Source organism: Physeter macrocephalus, chromosome 11 (assembly GCF_002837175.3).
Source record: "Physeter macrocephalus isolate SW-GA chromosome 11, ASM283717v5, whole genome shotgun sequence".
In the NCBI taxonomy this organism is placed as follows: domain Eukaryota; kingdom Metazoa; phylum Chordata; class Mammalia; order Artiodactyla; family Physeteridae; genus Physeter; species Physeter macrocephalus.
Genome location: NC_041224.1, coordinates 57,392,240 through 57,412,121, shown reverse-complemented (window position 1 = coordinate 57,412,121; position 19,882 = coordinate 57,392,240). Strand labels below are relative to the sequence as shown.

The following is a 19,882-nucleotide window of genomic DNA, read 5'->3' as shown; positions in this document are numbered from 1 at the left end:
TGGTTAAGAATCTGCCTGCCAATGCAGGGGACACGGGTTTAAGCCCTGGTCTGGGTGGATCCCACATGCCGCGGAGCAACTAGGCCTCTGTGCCACAACTGCTGAGCCTGCGCTCTAGCGCCCGCGAGCCAAAACTACTGAAGTCTACGCACCTACAGCCCATACTCTGCAACAAGAGAAGCCACTGCAATGAGAAACCCATGCACCACAATGAAGAGCGGCCCCTTCTCTCCACAACTGGAGAAAGCCCGTGTGCAGCAACGAAGACCCAACACAGCCAAAACTAAAATAAAAAAAAAAAAAAAAAAAAAAGAACTGAGCAGAAAAGAAAAACAACTTAAAAGACTCCAGAATTAGTCTTTTGTTTGTCTTTGGTCACAGACTAATAAAATACTATTTGATTAAGCACTCCCAGGGCCTATCTGTAATAACTCAACTATATTCTTCTTTGATGTAGAATGCTGTCTAAAGATCACTGAACTTGCAGTCAGAAAACCTTAGTCCAAATCCTTGCTCTGGGACTTCCCTGGTGGTCCAGTGGTTAAGACTCAGCGCTCGCAATGCAGGGGGCCCAGGTTCGATTCCTGGTCAGGGAACTGGATCCCGCATGCCACAGACTAAGAGCCTGCATGCCGCAACTAAGACCCAATGCAGCCAAAAATAAATAAATAAATACATTTAAAAAAAAAAAAAAAGCTACTTTGTAAATAAGGAAATGGAAGCCCAGAAAGGTTAAGTAATTCACTCATTACTCATTATTGATGAGTGGTCAGCTCTTCAAGGCATTACACAGCTAACTCTTAATACCTATATACCCTTTAAAAAATCTGCTTTATAGTTATAATTTATATACAATAACAGCCATTCATTTTAAAATATATAATTTGATGAGTGTGATTAATATTTATAGTTGTATAATTACTACCACAATTTATAGAACATTTCCATTAGTCAAAAAGTACTCAGCCCTTGTGCAATCAATCTCATTTCACCATCCCCAGTCCCAGACAATGATTAATCTGATTTATATTCCTATTGCTTTGCCTTTTCCAGAATTTCATATACAATGAATCAGACAGCATGTAGTCTTCCACATCTGGCTTCTTTCACTTAACATAATGCTTTTGAGATTCACCATGTTGTTGCATGTATCAGTAAGTAGTTCATTTCTTTTTGTTGCTAAGTTCAATTAACTTTTAAAAAATCTCCTTCCATGAGACTGGCTGGGGGGTTGGCATCCTGCTCCCCTGGCCTCAAGTTCTATTTATGAACTATCTCTATAGATATTTTCAGTACCAGGAACTCATCTCTCAGGCACCGTTCTCTGGTCCCATACCTGGAGGCCAGCAGGCCCACAGTTTCAGCCTCACTCAGTGACTTGCATCTCTTCTGTTTTTGGTCCATGGATAAGATTATTTTGTTTGTGAGCCCAAACATGTTCTTTGATTTTCACTTTATATATTTTACTTCTTTCTATGTGTTCAGAACAAAAGGGATGTGTCGAAAGTTTGAATACAGTAATTCAATGTGCCCAAAGGCATATTTTCTATGTAATGTATCTAGAGAATAAGACTCTAGAATTCGGACTTCCCTGGTGGCGCCATGGTTAAGAATCTGCCTGCCAATGCAGGGGACACGGGTTTAAGCCCTGGTCTGGGTGGATCCCACATGCCGCGGAGCAACTAGGCCTCTGTGCCACAACTGCTGAGCCTGCGCTCTAGCGCCCGCGAGCCAAAACTACTGAAGTCTGCGCACCTACAGCCCATACTCTGCAACAAGAGAAGCCACTGCAATGAGAAACCCATGCACCACAATGAAGAGCGGCCCCTTCTCTCCACAACTGGAGAAAGCCCGTGTGCAGCAACGAAGACCCAACACAGCCAAAACTAAAATAAAAAAAAAAAAAAAAAAAAAAGAACTGAGCAGAAAAGAAAAACAACTTAAAAGACTCCAGAATTAGTCTTTTGTTTGTCTTTGGTCACAGACTAATAAAATACTATTTGATTAAGCACTCCCAGGGCCTATCTGTAATAACTCAACTATATTCTTCTTTGATGTAGAATGCTGTCTAAAGATCACTGAACTTGCAGTCAGAAAACCTTAGTCCAAATCCTTGCTCTGGGACTTCCCTGGTGGTCCAGTGGTTAAGACTCAGCGCTCGCAATGCAGGGGGCCCAGGTTCGATTCCTGGTCAGGGAACTGGATCCCGCATGCCACAGACTAAGAGCCTGCATGCCGCAACTAAGACCCAATGCAGCCAAAAATAAATAAATAAATACATTTAAAAAAAAAAAAAAAGCTACTTTGTAAATAAGGAAATGGAAGCCCAGAAAGGTTAAGTAATTCACTCATTACTCATTGATGAGTGGTCAGCTCTTCAAGGCATTACACAGCTATCTCTTAATGCGTTCTGATTCTTTTTACACAACTTCCTTAATATGTCCCTTTATCTTCATCTTAGATAAAAGATACATAAAGGACTGTAGGGAGGCATCCAGGGGGAAGAGAACAGGATTCCTATCCCTTTCTAGGGCCCTGGCATCTTAAGGGAAATGACAAACCTCCTAAGAAAGCAATTGGGCTAAATTCTCTCTGGCTGTTAGCAAAGTGAATTCATATGGATGGCTCCTCCTAGTGATGGGCTGCTCTGATTACTGTATAACCAATTTGAATAGGAACAGGGTACATTTATTTCTAGACAAGGTAAGACTTAGAAGTAGGCACCTCATTTACAAGGGCAGATGAGCATAGCTGTATATAGACAGCAGGTATACAATTAGAAGAGGAATGTTATTCCTACTCTTGAAACAGCTGGGTAGGAACACGTGTTTATAAATCTGTCTCCCTCCTCTGGTATAATCTGCAAACGTTAACAATAATGAATGAGGTGAAAAGATGACAGGTCAGAGTGCTGGAAATGGAAGAGGGGAAGAGGAAAAATTCTAATATGGAAAAACAAAATGGAGGCTTGTTTAAATGTCAAAGCAAACAGTTTTCTGAAGTATAACTCTCTTCCTACAAGGTTCTGAGTTGAGACAGCTGGGAGAATAAGAAGACAGGAAGGAAAAAGCAGAAAATAACACTTAACAGACCTAGTTTCTCTATTAAGGGCTAGCTTTAAGGCAGCAGGTAGGCTGAAGAGAAAGAAGTTAGTTTTCATTTTAGAAAGCTTTCTATTTTGAATAAGTGCTCACAAAATAAGGAAAGGGTTGGCATGTATGAAGATAATAAAAATAATAATATGCTAAAAGTAGTAGTAAAAGTAGTGCTTTGTGTTTCTCTAGGTGGTTATTTTCATATTTACCAAGGGCGTCACAGACATAATCTCATTAAACATTACTAAGTTTTAGAGTGCTGAGTTAAGTATTCTCCCTTCTTAAAGGCGATCAACACCAGAACACGGTAAAGGGGAAATGACTTAGGTATGAGGCAGCAATCAGGTTCCCCCAGGTCACAGGAGGAGTGCAGTGTTAAGGCAAAACCCAATCCCAAAGCAGCACTACTTTGTTTCGAGAACAATTCAAAACAGTTGTGCAGGGACTTCCCTGGTGGTCCAGTGGTAAGAATCTGCCTTCCAATGCAGGGGACGCAGGTTTGACCCCTGGATGGGGAACTAAGATCCCACGTGCGGCGGGGCAGCTAAGCCCATGCACCACAACTACTGACTGAGCCTGCGTGCTCTAGAGCCTGTGGGCCACAACTAAGAGAGCCTGCGTGCTGCAACTACTGAGCCCATGCACTCTGCTGCCACAATGAGAAGCCCGCGTGCTGCAACGAAGAACCTGCGTGCCCGTATATCTGGAACCTAGAAAATGGTACAGATGAACCGGTTTGCGGAGGAGAAATTGAGACACAGAAGTAGAGAACAAACGTATGGACACCAAGGCGGGAAAGCGGCTGGGGGTGGTGGTGGTGGTGTGATGAATTGGGTGATTGGGATTGACATGTATACACTGATGTGTATAAAATGGATGACTAATAAGAAAATAAATAAGTAAACATTAAAAAAAAAAAAGAACCTGCGTGCCGTGACTAAGACCCGACGCAGCCAAATAAATAAATATTGAAAAAAAAAAACAGTCATGCAGTCAAGACTGATACAAGCACAATAGTGGAAAGAGTAAATTTTACCTCCAGAGCCCTCATTTTTACCATTTCCACTTAGTACATGCTTTCTCTCAGGGATCTAATAAACTAATGCTCAGTAGACCACTTTCCTTCTTGTATGCCATGTGCTTCCTTGCTTCCTAGCTTCCGCTTTTCTTCTTGAAAACACTTCCTTCATTTGGCTTCCAGGACAAGGACACCACACTGGCCTGATTTTCTTCTTATTGTTCTGCTCGCTTCTTCTCAGCACCTTTTGCTGTTACTTCTTCATATCTAACTAATGACTCAAACTTCTATCTCCAGCACCTACCTTTTCCCTGAACTCCAGATTCAATATATCTAATTGCAAATTTGACATTTCCATTTGATGTCTCAAAAGAGATTTCAAACGTAACATGACCCAAACTGAGCTCCTGATATCCACCTGTCCCTTGACCACTCCCTTGCCCCCTGCTCCCAATAACAACTTGGCTCTGAGTTTTCCCTATTTCAGGTAATGGCATTTCCATCCTTTCAGGTGTTCAGGTCAAAAACCTTGGGAGTTCTGCTTGACTCCTCTCTTACTCTCATACCACCCCACATCTGACAATCAGCAAATCTTGTTGGCTCAACCTTCAAAATATATCCAGGTTTTGATCATATCTCACCATCTCCACTTCTCTGGCTCCAAGTACTCCTCTATTATTGCAACAGCCATCCCATCCCTCTCTGACCCATTCTCAACACAGGAGCCAGAGAGATCTTGTTAAAATCCAAGTCATATCCTATCATTCCTCTACTCAAAACCTTCCAAAGGCTTCTTTCCATTTCACCCAGATTAAAGGGCAAAATTCTTATTGTGATCTTAAAGGATTCATGTGATCTCGGCCCTCATTACCTCTCTGATCAACATCATCATCTACTACTCTGCCCCTCACACTCTGTTCTAGCACGTGAGCTACTTGTTCCTTGAACACAAGAGGCATGTTCTCGTCTTAGGGCCTTGAACTTGCCATTCCATCTCTCAGTAACATCCCTTCCCCCCATCCCCCATATTCTCAAAGCTACTTTCCCTTCATTTCTTTCAAATATTTTCTCAAAAGTCATCTCAGTGAGGCCATCCCTCATTCCCACTCCCCACTTACATACTTCCTAGTTCCCTTTCCTACCTTCCTCCACATAATTTTTTTTTTTGCGGTACGCAGGCCTCTCACTGTTGTGGTCTCTCCCGTTGCGGAGCACAGGCTCCGGACGCGCAAGCTCAGCGGCCATGGTTCACGGGCCCAGCCGCTCCGCAGCATGTTGGATCCTCCCGGACCGGGGCATGAACCCGTGTCCCCTGCATCGGCAGGTGGACTCTCAACCGCTGCGCCACCAGGGAAGCCCCTCCCCATAATATTTATCAGTAGGTAACATAGCAGAAATTTTATTTATTCATCTTGCTTATTGTCTGTTCAGTCCTATTAGAATGTAAGCTCGATGAAGAGCAAGATTTTTGTCAGTTTTTTTTGACTGCTGTATCTATAAGAACTAGAAACATTTTTGGCATATAGTAGATGCTCAATAAATATATGTTGAATGAATGAATGCTCCTTGTTTCTCTCCAGAAGCTCTATTCAAGTAAGGTATAAAAAACTGATAAACAGAAACCTCAATTAAATAGTGTTGAGGGACCACAAGAAGGAGTTCTCATGCCCTGTGATGACAGCAGAGCCCAAACAGGAGGAAGAAAGACTCCTCTTCTTTCCTGGCAAGGACTCAGCCAATGAAAAGCTATGGACTCTGTTTACTATAGTGTTCCCAATTTCCCTTTCCCCTCTATAAAAGTGTTCTTCCCTTGCTGTGCAGGAACTTGCATGTGGCTCACCATGGTTGCAGACGCTGAACTGCAATTCTCTGCTGATCTCAAATAAGCCCATCTTTGCTGGAGAAATGTCTGGCCAGCTATTTGATGTAGGTCAACATTTTGGTGGCCCATATGGGGACCAGAGGAGACCCCTGAAGACTCCAGGACTGGTGAGCAAACAGGTGAGGTACCCACAATTGAGCCCACTGAGCTCACTGCTTTTCTTGCTGACCCTGGAATTTGGAGGGTCTTTCTCCTGGATCCAAGCTCATGCCCTCTTTGTGTATGAAGAAATGGCTGGTGTTAGCTTGCAGGCTGTTTGAATTGAACTGTTCGAACTGTAAGTTGTTCGAGCTGTTTGAAAATTGTTCTTTTACTCTAGAGGAAAACCTCTGAGAAATGGGATCTCAGTTATCTGTGGGCCCCCACACCCTGGGACTCTGGCCAATTTTATGTTTAAAAACTGTGGTCCTTCCTCATGCGCATTTCTAACTAAATGGACCAACCTGTCCAAAGGCAATTTAGAATATCAATGGTCATTTTGGGGAACTTTTTTTTGCGGTACGCGGGCCTCTCACTGCTGTGGCCTCTCCCATTGCGGAGCACAGGCTCCAGACGCGCAGGCTCAGTGGCCATGGCTCACGGGCCCAGCCGCTCCGCGGCATGTGGGATCTTCCCGGACCGGGGAACAAACCCACGTCTCCTGCATTGGCAGGCAGACTCTCAACCACTGCGCCACCAGAGAAGCCCTGGGGAACTTTTAAAATCCCCAAACTTAATTTCCTTAAAACTGAACTGGACTACAATATCTCGGAAATAGAGCTGAATGGTATGCCTATTTCAACTGGCATTTTAAGGCTTCCAAACATTATCAGGAACCTAAAACTGCTTCTCTGCAAAATAAGATTTTAAGATTAACTAAGGCAAATGAATGATTATAGAAAGATAAAATGGCTCCTGAAGTCTCAGGCTCTTCTTCTTGGCTTCTTTGTCTCAGGCTCCACCTCTGGCACCACCTTTCTCTCCCTTGGCTTCTTGTGGCCAGACTCTGCCTCCAGCACCATTTCAATCCTTCCTTCTATACTGCCTATGCCTCCTCTTTACCCTCAATTCCCTCATAAAAATTCTCTCCCGGAACCTACCCCCTCTCTGAAACTCTCCCAGCTCCCTTTTCCTCTCAACTTGTTAGAGCCTGTTCCTTAAAAATTAAGCCTTCTGGGCTTCCCTGGTGGCGCAGTGGTTAAGAATCCGCTGGCCAATGCAGGGGACACGGGTTCGAGCCCTGGTCTGGGAAGATCCCACATGCCAGGAAGCAACTAAGCCTGTGTGCCACAACTACTGAGCCTGCGCTCTAGAGCCTGTGAGCCACAACTACTGAGCTCACACGCCACAGCTACCGAAGCCCGCGCGCCTAGAGCCCGTGTTCCACAAGAGAAGACACTGCAATGAGAAGCCTGCGCACTGCAACCAAGAGCAGCCCCCGCTCGCCACAACTAGAGAAAGCCTGCGTGCAACAACAAAGACCCAACGCAGCCAAAAAAAAAAAAAATCCTAAAAAAAAATAAATTAAGCCTTCTGAGGATCCAGAGGTTAAACCCTTAATTTCTTATAGTCCCTTATATTGAACTGTGAGCCATTGTCAAATATTTTCCCAAAGTAACTGAAGATCCTCACAGATTTTCTGAGGAGTTTATTTGTTAAACTTTTATTGATTAATTGACTGATTGATTTTTACTTGGTTGCAACGGGTCTCAGTTGTGGCTCGTGGGCTCTTTTTAAAAAATATCTTTATTGGAGTATAATTGCTTTACAATGTTGTGTTAGTTTCTGTTGTACAACAAAGTGAATCAGCTGTAAGTATACATATATCCCCACATCCCTTCCCTCTTGAGCCTCCCTCCCACCCTCCCTATCTCACCCTCATGGGCTCCTTAGTTGCTACATGCAAACTCTTAGTCGCGGCATGCGTGTGGGATCTGGTTCCCTGACCAGGGATCGAACCCAGGCCCCCTGCATTGGGAGCATGGAGTCTTAACCACTGCACCACCAGGGAAGTCCCTGAGGAATTTAATATAGTCATTCAAATTTACCAATTTGTCTTCCCTGACTTATATCAGCTAGTTCATATACTTGTTGGTGAAGGCCAGGCACAGCATTGGATGAAAACCACTAATTGGGAAAATCCTGAAATGTCTCTAGAATTACAACTGGGAGACCAGCCCACTAACTTACTACATGATCAGGTTCAAGATATGGCTAAGTGACTTCATCGAGCAATTTTCCAAAGCCTGTTGATTGGAACAAACTTCAGCCTTGCATACAAAAATCTGATGAAACTGTTCATAACTATTATAATCGACTTCAGATTAAAAAAAAATTCTGGTCTTCCTTCATGTGTTGATTCCACCTGGTAGTTTTTAACTCTATTTTTATTAATGGGCTGAACTGGGATCTTTCCCATCTAGTAAAAAAGACCAGGATGGAATGGGAAACTATGTCCATCCCAGATTTAATTAATCTGACAAACCAGCTCTCTTGCACTCTAGATGAGTGAGTCACCTAAATGGGAGACCACCAAAATTCTTAATCTTCAAATCCAGCAAATGAAGGCTCCTAAACAAAACCAAAACCCTCCTAGTTTCTGCTATTATTGCAAAGAGCTAGGACATTGGAAAAGAGACTGCTACAAATTTAAGTACTTTAGGCATCTTCAGCTCTCTAATCAGCCTTTCCAACATCCTCCCCACTCTCAATTATGGGGCTCTGAGGAACTACCAGGGATTTTCCCAATTCTCCCTCTTAATCGATTTGGAGAAACATTTCTCCAGATTGGGAATGGATCTCTTCCAGTCCTAAATGATGCTGGAGCCACACTCTCGGTGCTCAACCCAACTAATATAAAGCAGCCCCTGCCTGGGAATATTAAAACATTTCAGGACTTCCCTGGCAGTCCAGTGGTTAAGACTCCATGCTTCCAATGCAGGGGGCTCGGGTTCGATCCCTGGTCGGGGAACTAAGATCCCACATGCCACGAGACGTGGCCAAAGCCCCCCCCAAAAAACCCCAGTTCAAATAGTGGGGATCTCTAATGAACCTCAAAAGGTTCCTATCTCTGACCAATTCCCTTTTGTTTAGGCCCTTTCAGATACATACACCCTTTTCTCCTTAGTTTCTCTGTCCCTACCCATTTATTAGGCCGAGACTTCTTAGAGAAGTATCATGCCAAAATTTCTTTCTCCCAAAAGGAGGAGTTAATTCTAGAATTTGATAGTAGTCATCAAAGTAACCAGCCAGGTGAATTAAATGGTCCTTTGACATCTTTTATTTGTTCTAGAGCTGTTTCTGGAAACACTGATCATGCCCCTATTGAATCAGCTACCACCTTCCTTATGGGCAAAATCTCCAACTGATATTGGCAAAATTAATAGTGCATCTCCCATCAAGTTTCACATAGATTCCTCAAAACCTCTTCCCGGAATTAATATCATATAAAGTAAAGCAGCCCTTCAAGGCACAAAGCCCATAATAGAAGATTACAAGGCTTGAGGCCTCTTTACCCCTTGTACTAGCCCCTGTAACACTTCCATTTTCCCAGTGAGAAAACCTAAGGGCCAAGGGTGGAGGCCCAGGACCTCTGAGCAAAAAAAACCAACACTGTTGGGAGTTCCCTGGTGGTCCAGTGGTTAGGATTTGGCACTTTCACTGTTGTGGCCCAAGTTCAATCCCTGGCTGGGGAAATAAGATCCCATAAGCTGCGTGGCAGGGCCAAAAACAAACAAACAAACAAAACATTGTGATCCCTCAATACCTTGTTGTTCCTAACCCTCATATGTTACTAACATCTATTCCTATCAGAAGTAAATTCTTTACTGTAAAGTAAAGAAAATTCTTTACTATAAAGAAAATTCTTTACTGTAAATTCTTTACTGTAACTGATTTATGAGTATTCCAGTTGATGAAGCTAGCCAACACCTGTTTGCCTTCATTTGGGAAGAAAAACAATTCACCAGGACAGTAATGTCTCAAGGGCTTTATTGAGAGCCCTTCATTTCTCACCAACCCTGAAGGCTGATCTGGATGATATAAAGTTCAGGGGTTCTACTTTGTTGCAGTATGTAGATGATTTGCTTCTTTGCTCTCCTCTTCTCTTCACAGGAAGACAGCAACCACTTGCTAAAACTTTCAGGTTTAAAACTATTATATATAGGATGGATAAACAACAAGGTCCTACTGTATAGCACAGGGAACTATATTCAATATCCTGTGAAAAACCACAATGGAAAAGACTATATATATGCATAACTGAGTCACTTTGTTGTACAACAGAAATTAAAGACAACACCGTAAATCAACTATACTTCAATAAAATTAAAAAACAAACAAACTTTTAGGCTTAAAGGGACACAAGGTCACCAAAAAAAAAACTGCAGTTTGCCCAAACCTAGTTTCAATATTTAGAGCATCTGATCTCAAAATAAGGGCTACAGTCAGATCCAGATAGACTTCATGTTGTCCTAAATTTCCCCAAACCCAAAACTAGGTGCCAACTGAGAGGTATTCTTGAGCTACTGGTTATTGCTTAAATTGGATTCTCTCTATGGCCAGACCTCTGTGTGTCTTATTCAACAGTAACAATCCTGACCCAATTTTATGGGAAGAACTGGACAACACGGCCTTTAAGGCCTTAAAGGGGAGTTTTATGAATCCACCTGCTCTTGGGCATCACAATTATCAAATTCCCCTTTTCCTTTACTGTTGATGAAAAGGAAGGGAATGCCCTTGGGGTACTTACCCAAAAACAAGGGACCACCAACAACCCATAGGATATTATAGCCAGTAACTGGACTCTGTGGCATGGGAACACCTCCCGCCCTTGCCTTAGAGCCATTACAGCCACTGCCCTTTTAGTTAAAGCAACCAAGAAAATCCCTATGGGATGCCCTTTAGCCATTTTTATACCTCATTCAGTAGAAGTTCTCCTGAATTCTCATCACACTCAACATTTCTCAGCAGCCAAAGGAAAGCAGCCAAATGTCTGCCATGGCTCAAAGGGATATTTCCCCAAATGACGACTTAGAGAAACTGGCTAGAGAAGCCCAACAATTGGCCTCAGAAAAGGAAAAGCAAGGTTGGAAATTCAACCATTTTTGGTTTGATAAAAAGAGAAAGCCCTGGTTTGAACCAAATAACAACCCAGTCTTACAGAGGACTCTAAAATCCCCACTCCCCACCACTGTCCACGCATGAAACTGCTGGTGTACTGACAAAATGACAGCATTCATGAGTATGAGTGGGCAAACATTAAGAAAGCTACGAAAAGTGACTACCTCACTTGTCCCACTTGTCCAAAGTACAACCCAGGGAAGCCTGTTTGTACTGCTCCTGGACGTCTTAAACTGCTTAATTCGGGACTTCCCTGGTGGTCCAGTGGTAGAGAATCTGCCTTCCAATGCAGGGAACACGGGTTCGATCCCTGGTCGGGGAACTAAGATCCCACATGCCGCGGGGCAACAAAGCCCACGTGCCACAACTACTGAGCCTGCGTACCACAACTACAGAGCCCACGTGCTACAACTACAGAGCCCAAGCCAGAGCTCTGGAGCCCACGCCACAACTAGCGAAGAGAAAACCTGCATGCCACAACTAGATCCCGCGTGCTGCAACGAAGACCCGATGCAGCCAAATAAATAAATAAATAAAAATTTTAAAATGCTACTAAACTGATTAATTTGAGGTTTGGCAAATGGATGTCATACAACTCCCTCCATCTCATGGATGTGAATATATTTTAGTCATGGTCTGTATGTTTTCACAATGAACTGAAGCCTTCTCTTGCAGACAGGCTACTGCCTCTTCTTTTGGAAAAGGTTAAGGTCTTTTTCGAAAAGATTATCCCTACCTGGGGAACTCTTCTCAAACTTTACAGTGATTGAGGAACCCATTTTACTGGCCAGGTACTTCAATGAGCCTGTGCTGTTTATCCGGTTTTACAAGTTTCACTGTGCTTACCACCCTCAATCCTCTGGTTTCGTCCTCGAACACACCAACCGCATTTTTAAGACTGAATTGGCAAAACTGGTAGAGGCCCTCCAAATACCTTGGCCAAAATCATTGCTGTTGGTCCTTCCAAATCTCAGATCCACCCCTTTTAGAACTCATAAACTCTCACCCTTTGAGATAGTCATAAGATGTCCAGTGCACTTGGCTTCTGCTTCTTTTGACCCACAAGTGATAAAAGGAGAGATACTCTAATACTGCAAAGGCCTAACTGCTTCTATTAAAAATAACCATGCTTTCAGCCACTATGGAGAACAGTATGGAAGTTCCTTGAAAAACTAAAAACAGAACTACCATATGACCCAGCAATCCCACTACTGGGCATATACCCTGAGAAAACCATAATTCAAGAAGAGTCATGTACCACAATGTTCACTGCAGCACTATTTACAATAGCCAGGACATGGAAGCAACCTAAGTGTCCATCGACAGATGAATGGATAAAGAAGATGCGGCACATATATACACTGGAATATTACTCAGCCATAAAAAAAATGAAATTGAGTTGCTCGTAGTGAGGTGGATGGACCTAGAGTCTGTCATACACAGTGAAGTAAATCAGAAAGAGAAAAACAAATATCGTACGCTAACACATATATATGGAATCTAAAAAAAATGGTTCTTGTGAACCTAGGGGCAGGATAGGAATAAAGACACAGATGTAGAGAATGGACTTGAGGACAAGGGGAGGGGGAAGGGTAAGTTGGGACGAAGTGAGAGAGTGGCATGGACAAATATACACTACCAAATGTAAAATAGATAGCTAGCGGGAAGCAGCCGCATAGCACAGGGAGATCAGCTCGGTGCTTTGTGACCACCTAGAGGGGTGGGATAAGGAGGGTGGGAGGGAGACGCGGAGGGAGGGGATATGGGAATATACGTATGCATATAGCTGATTCACTTTGTTATACAGCAGAAACTAACAACACCGTAAAGCAGTTATACTCCAATAAAGATGTTAAAAAAAAATAAAATAACCATGGTTTGGTAAAGCAGTCTTTTCACAGTGTACCCTTGGGAGACGAAGACCTTAAGCATCACACCTTGTAACCTGGAGATTTCATCTGTTGGGAAAGAATTCTCTTATACTTCACTGGAAAGGCCCCTATCGGGTACTGCTAACCAACCCTTGTACCACCAAACTCCAAGAAACAGATTCTTGGCGAGTCATGTGATACAAGTAAAGAAAGCACCAAACCCTGACTGGACCTGCACATTATCTGGGTTACCTGAAAGTGAAGATTTCCCAGAATAGAAGCGACAACATCTGATGAGACAGCTTTCCCAACATATCTGGACCAGCCCTGTTGGAAGTTTGTTGCCAAACCTCTGATGATGATATAACACTTCAGATGATCTCAAATGTTTATGATCTTGATAACATACAGACTTCAGATAAAAAGTGCTTGAGAATTCTGCCTTCTACCCTCCCTTTTCACTCGAACGTGACCTCAATAGGCTTCCAGTCTGTGCACTTTCCCTCTGCCCTGAGACATTACACCTAGGAAAGGTCCTTCCTGGCACTGAGGGACAAAAAGCTGCTGAAACTAGAAAAACTGACTTTTGGTCAGTGACGTTTTCAGAGAAAGATCTTGGTTAAAAGGCGGAAATGTAAAAAATTAATAAACAGAAACCTCAATTAAATAGAGCTGGGAGACCAGAAGAAGGAGCCCTCATGCCCTGTGATAACAGCAGAACCCAACAGGAGGAAGAATGACTCCTCTTCTTTCCTGGCAAGGACTCAATCGTGGTTTCTTTGTTTACTTTAGCACTCCCAGCTTCCCTTTCCCATCTATAAAAGTGTTTTCCTTCCCTTGCCATGTAGGGACTTGCATGTGGCTTACCATGGTTGCAGACCCCAAATTGCAATTCTCTGCCTATCCTGAATAAACCCATCTTTGCTGGAGAAATATTTGGCAGTTTTATTTGTTTTAAGTCAATAAAAGAAAAATTTCCAAGTAGTTCCATTCTTATACATAATGGGGCTTATACATAATGGGAGTCTTACTAGTGTTTGAATACAGTTTAATAGTTTATTTTGTGAGTTGAATAAGCATCTACTTTACCCAACTGAGTCAGTAACCTGCTGTATGATTCTGGGCAAGCTACTTTATCCTCCTTTGTTGGACTAGACCTCTAGAATTCTGTGATTCTATGAAAGGCCATGAAACTCAAGCACTTAAAAGTATAAATGACTAATAAAATGCTATTTCCCATGGAGTTTTAACAATGATCAAAGACTTAAGCTAAACAAAATACGAGGCATGAAATATAAGGCATGTCTTTCAGATATTGTTTACCTGGTAGAAAAAATTTTTCTCTGAGTGGGAGTATAAATTGGTAAAAGCACTCTGGAAAACTGTTTTGTTTCTACCAAACTCATGTATTTCTAAGCAGATCTTCTAAAGCTAAACATACATCTACCCTATGACCCAGCAATTTTCAGAAACAAGAACTTACATCCAACAAAAGACATGTGAAAGAATGTTTATAGCAGCTTCACTCATAATAGTCCCAAACCAGAAACAACTCAAATGTCTGTAAAAAGTAGAATGGATAAATTGTGGTATATTCATAATGAAATACTATAATGCTCTGAAGAATGAATGACTGCTATACATTACAAAATGGATGAATCTCACAGACATAATGTTAAGTGAAAGAAGCCAAACAAGAGTACATACCATGTGAACACATTTCAAGGTAGGAAAACTCATCTATAATGATACAAATCAGAACGGTGGTTACCTTTTGGGGTGGTATTGACTGCAGAGGGCATGAGAGAATCTTCTAGGGGTACTGGTAATGTTCTAAATCTGGATGTAGGGAGTAGTCACTAAGCTATATACATATATAAAAATTCATCAAACCATGTACTTAATATTTGTGCATTTTGTTTATGTTATACTTCAATAAAACATTAAAGCAGGGACTTCCCTGGTGGCACAGTGGTTGAGAATCCACCTGGCCAAGGCAGGGGACACGGGTTCGATCTCTGGTCCGGGAAGATCCCACATGCCGTGGAGCAACTAAGCCTGTGTCCCACAACTACTGACCCCGCGTGCCACAACTGCTGAAGCCTGCGCTCCACAACAAGAGAAGCCACCGCAATGAGAAGCCCAAGCACCGCAACAAAGAGTAGCCCCTGCTCGCCACAACTAGAGAAAGCCCGCATGCAGCCAACGAAGACCCAACACAGCCAAAAATAAATGAATAAATGAATAAATTTTAAAAAAATAATAAAACATAAAAGCAATCTACAGCAGGCAGTAGGTTCTCTCTCAGTAGCATTCTACTCTATCAAAGAGTTAAAAAACTCTCTGGAATATAATGACCAACTCAGTAAACTTCCACAGAGAAAGTCTATCTCCCCTGAGGTTAACCAACAAACAATTTTTTAACACCAGAAACTAACACAACATTGCAAATCAACTATACTTCAGTTAAAAAAACCCCCAAAAACAAACAAACAAAAATGAACAACTTTTTGGTATCAACATGTGTCAGGGGACTGTGTCGGGCATAAAGTGTAAAATACATATAATAATTCTTTATTTACTGGCAACACTTCTAAATGTTTCTACTGCTACTATGCCTAGAGAGGGCACAGGAAATTCAAATATTGCTGGTGGGTGTATAAAGCTGGTCCAACCTTTGGTGGCAGTCGGGCATTATCTTTCAAAAAGCACATTCTCTTTGACCCAACAAATCCACTTGAAGGTATTTATCCACAAATATTCTCAGTGTACAGAATGAACAAGGTACTTACTGCAGCAGTGTTTATTATAGAAAAAGATGGGAAACTAACTAAATGTCCTTCAATGAAGAAGCAACTGAATACATTTCTGCATATCCACACTATGGAATACTATGCAGCTGTTAAAAACAACTATAAACAAACGGATATGGAACAAATTCTGAGATATACAGGCAAATGGAAAAAAAATGCAAGGTACAGAACAGTAATTACAGTATGCTACCATTTGTGTAAAAATAACCATATAAGTATCTATTTGTAAGTGCACAGAAGGTCTCTGAAAGGATAAACAAACTAGTATTATAGTGGTCTTCCCTAGGGAGGGAAACTGGGTGGCTGGAATTCAGTGGAAGGAAACTTGTTTTTCATTGTATATTCATTTTACTGTTGAATTTTTACACCATATACATGTGTTACCTATTCAAAAAAAATGGTAAAAATAGTAATTAATTTTGGTAGGACAAAATGCTAAATTTTTTTTCCTTTTAGGAAAGAAAAATACTATAATTGAAGAGGGCAAATAAGTGGCAGGATGAATACCATCTCTGAAACCCTGTCTCACTTCTTGTAAATGGGTAATTTCTCTTTATTCAGTTCAGAGTATCAAAGTGATTGTGGCAGTTTTAAAATATGTCCACAAATTCTTTGATATTCTTCCCTCAAAAAGGAGAGGCCTAATTCCCCTCACCCTGACTGTGGGTTACAATTAGCAACTTGGTTCTAATAAACAGAATGTGGTGAAAGCAGCCTTCTCAGACTAGGTGATAAAAGGCAACATGGGTTCCTCCTAGATTTTCCTCTTGGATTACTTCTCTTGGGGAAGTTAGCTGCTGTGTTATGAGGACACTGAAGTAGCCTACCCTATGGAAAGGTGCATGAGGCCAGAGACTGAGGCCTCCTGCTAACAGACACGTAAGTGAGCCAACTTGGAAGTGATCCTCAAATAAGCTTTCAGATGATAGCAGCCCAGTTGACATTTTGACTGCAACTTCATGAGCAATCTTGAGACAGAATCAACTACTTAAGCCACTCTTGAATTGCTGACCCCAAAACTATAAGTTTTAGAATGCTATATTTTGGGAATAATTAGTTACACAACAACAGATAACCTAGAATAGCGTTTTATCCTAAGCAGATAAAGAATTCATTCAACTTATTCCTTCCTGGAGCAAATATTTACTGAGCCTCTATTATTTGCCAAGCATTATGGTAAGTACTGAAGTTATAAAAAACAACTAAGAAGATACCAAGGTCCATTTCTGGGCTGGGAGCAAATATTTATTAAGAGTCTACACTGGACTAGGTACTGGAGAACAAAGATAAACAAGGCCAGCTGCTTGCTCTCAACATAAGGGACTGAAAAATAGGTTAGGGGGAAGAGGTCATATGTGACTGAATACGCCAGTAGCTTTGAGTTTTCAAATGGAAACATCAGTATTTACCTATATGCTGCTTTTAAATCTTGTTTCAATCCCAACTGCCAGTCCTGGTTGATGTTGACAACTACCCCCTGAATAAAGGGCAGGTTAGCATGCAAGTCTCCCTTTCCCTCTTTCACTCCTACCTTTCTCCCTCCCTCCCTCCTTCCCTCCTACCTTTCTCCCTCCCTCCCTTCAACAAATGAATACCTACTTTGGCTCAGAGTATCTGGGATATAGCAATACACAAAATTGACAGCTCTTGCTCTTATACAACTTATATTCAAGCGGTGGGAGACAGACAACAAGTAAATATATGTTAGACAGTGGTAAGCCCATGGAGATAAACGAAGCAGGAGCAAATGAATAAAGAATGTGAGGGATGGGATGTTGCTATTTTATAAAGGGCAGTCAAGAGAAGCCTTATTGAGCAGGTGACATTTAAGCAGAGAAACCTGCGTGAGCCATGAGGAAATTAGAAGGAAGAATATTTGAGGCAGAGGAAAAACCAGGTACAAAGGCGCTGTAGTGGGAATGTGCTTGGCATGTTCTCAGGAAGTGCAAAGCGGAGTGAGACTATGGTGGAGTAAGTGAGAGGAAGAGTAGGAAGAGATGAGAGCAGCCCAGATCATGCAGACCAGGGGTTTACAAACTTTTAATGTAAGGAACCCATTGTAAATATTTTAGCCTTTGCAGGCCATACAATCTCTGTGGTAACTTCTCAACCCTTGTAGCACAGAGTCACAGACAATACATAAATGAATGGGTTATGGCTGTGTTCCAAAGAAATTACAAAAACAGGCAGTGGACTGGATTTGGCACTTTGCCTGTAATTTGCAGGCCCCTGATATCGACAGTGTAGCACCTTATAGGGCAAATAATGGAGGCCAGAGGGGAACAGTATATGTATGCCCAGGCTTTGGCCTCATAATGTATCCTTCACTGAAACAAAGCTATAAATGAGAGTTAACTGAAACACTTCTATTGACATTAAGCACTCAAAGGTTGTTTGTTGAATAGATAAACTGAAAAAGCAGATTGTCTGCAACCCAAAATAACAATTATTTATCTGTTTCTATAAATGTTTTTTTAAAAAATTTTTATTTATTTATTTATTTTTGGCTGTGTTGGGTCTTCGTTGCTGCGTGCAGGCTTTCTCTAGTTGTGGCGAGCGGGTGCTACTCTTCGTTGCGGTGCGCGGGCTTCTCATGCGGTGGCTTCTCTTGTCACGGAGCACGGGCTCTAGGCGCTCGAGCTTCAGTAGTTGTGGCTTGCGGGCTCTAGGCACTAGGGCTCAGTAGTTGTGGCACATGGGCTTAGTTGCTCCACGGAATGTGGGATCTTCCTGGACCAGGGCTTGAACCCGTGTTCCCTGCATTGTCAGGCGGATTCTTAACCACTGTGCCACCAGGGAAGCCCAATAAATGTTTTGAAAATAAAATTAACTTTGGAACACAAGCCATTCATAAATTGAGGACTCAACTCAATACACAGAGGATATTTAAATCTTTTTCTTCATGACTCAGGGACATTATTCTAGATATGATTATCCTGTGGTGTGGTAAACGAATGTCCTTTTAAAGGTTACCGAGGCCTTAAGGGTTAATGACTCTATTAACTGTGATCAGACTTCTCTGTTGAGTTTTTGTGTTTTTCTTTTCAGTCTCCTACCTGGTTGTCAGCAGTCACTTTTTGTCATTAACATGTCTGCCTTTTGCAGTGGTAGTCATTTCCATATTCCCAACCTCTGTATCACATCCAACTTGCTTCTTATAATCTACTTTAGATGAGGAAATCAGAGCGTCAATACTAACGTAGGTCTATCATCAGGCCCTATAGGTCCTCTTATCTGACTTCACGGCCATATACATTCCACATACATTAATTCCATGATTCTCTTAACAGTCTGTTATATTTGGAATGCAAAGTCCATGGGGAAAAATTCTATAGGTATTAGCCAAAGGAATCAGTTAGTCAGACAAAACCATTTTTGGTAACTCCCTAGAACTAATTTGTCGGTGAGCTTTGAATGCAGTGTGGGGTGTATGTGATAATGTCCAATAAACAAATTTTTAAAAATTGAAGACTTGTTTTTATTCCTCTTTTAAGTGTGTTATTTCTACCAACAGGTAATGAGGGTCTCAGTATAGGTGCCAAGAATGCTTAGACATGGCAATAAAATGAAACATACATCTTTAAGACTCTCTTAGACAGAGAAACTAAAAAACATTGCTTAAGGCAGTGGTTCTCAAAGTATGGTTCAGGGATGTCTGGCAGTCCCAAAGACAGTTTCAAGGGGTTTTGCAAAGTCAAAACTATTTTTATAATAATATTAAGACAAATTTGGCTTTTTATTTTCATTCTCTCATGAGTGTACATAAGAGTTTTCCAGAGGAGGCATGACATGATATTTCGACAAACTGGATATAGAAGTACACATGAGAATCCAGAGTGTCTCCTATTAAGCCGAACACTAAAAAGATTTGTAAAAATGTAAAATAATGCTACTCTTCTTACTAAATATTTTTGTTTTAGAAACTGTAGTTATTTTCATAAATATGGTAACATGTAAAAGGTTTATTATTGTTATTTTAAAATAGATTAATAAATATATGTATTTTTTTAACATCTTTATTGGAGTATAATTGCTTTACAATGGTGTGTTACTTTCTGCTTTATAACAAAGTGAATCAGCTATACATTTACATATATCCCCAT

The 19,882-nt window shown here is 41.6% G+C and overlaps 1 protein-coding gene and 2 non-coding genes across 7 annotated transcripts in view; 2 read left to right on the top strand and 1 right to left on the bottom strand.

Annotated features, from left to right (window-relative positions):
- ZNF609 (zinc finger protein 609) overlaps positions 1 to 19,882 on the bottom strand; it is a 243,763-nt gene that overhangs the window by 30,588 nt on the left and 193,293 nt on the right. The gene's annotated exons all lie outside the window — the stretch shown is intronic.
- TRNAA-CGC (transfer RNA alanine (anticodon CGC)) lies at positions 524 to 596 on the top strand. Its single transcript has one exon. It is a non-coding gene; the product is annotated as a tRNA-Ala (tRNA).
- On the top strand, positions 2,127 to 2,199 carry TRNAA-CGC (transfer RNA alanine (anticodon CGC)). Its single transcript has one exon. It is a non-coding gene; the product is annotated as a tRNA-Ala (tRNA).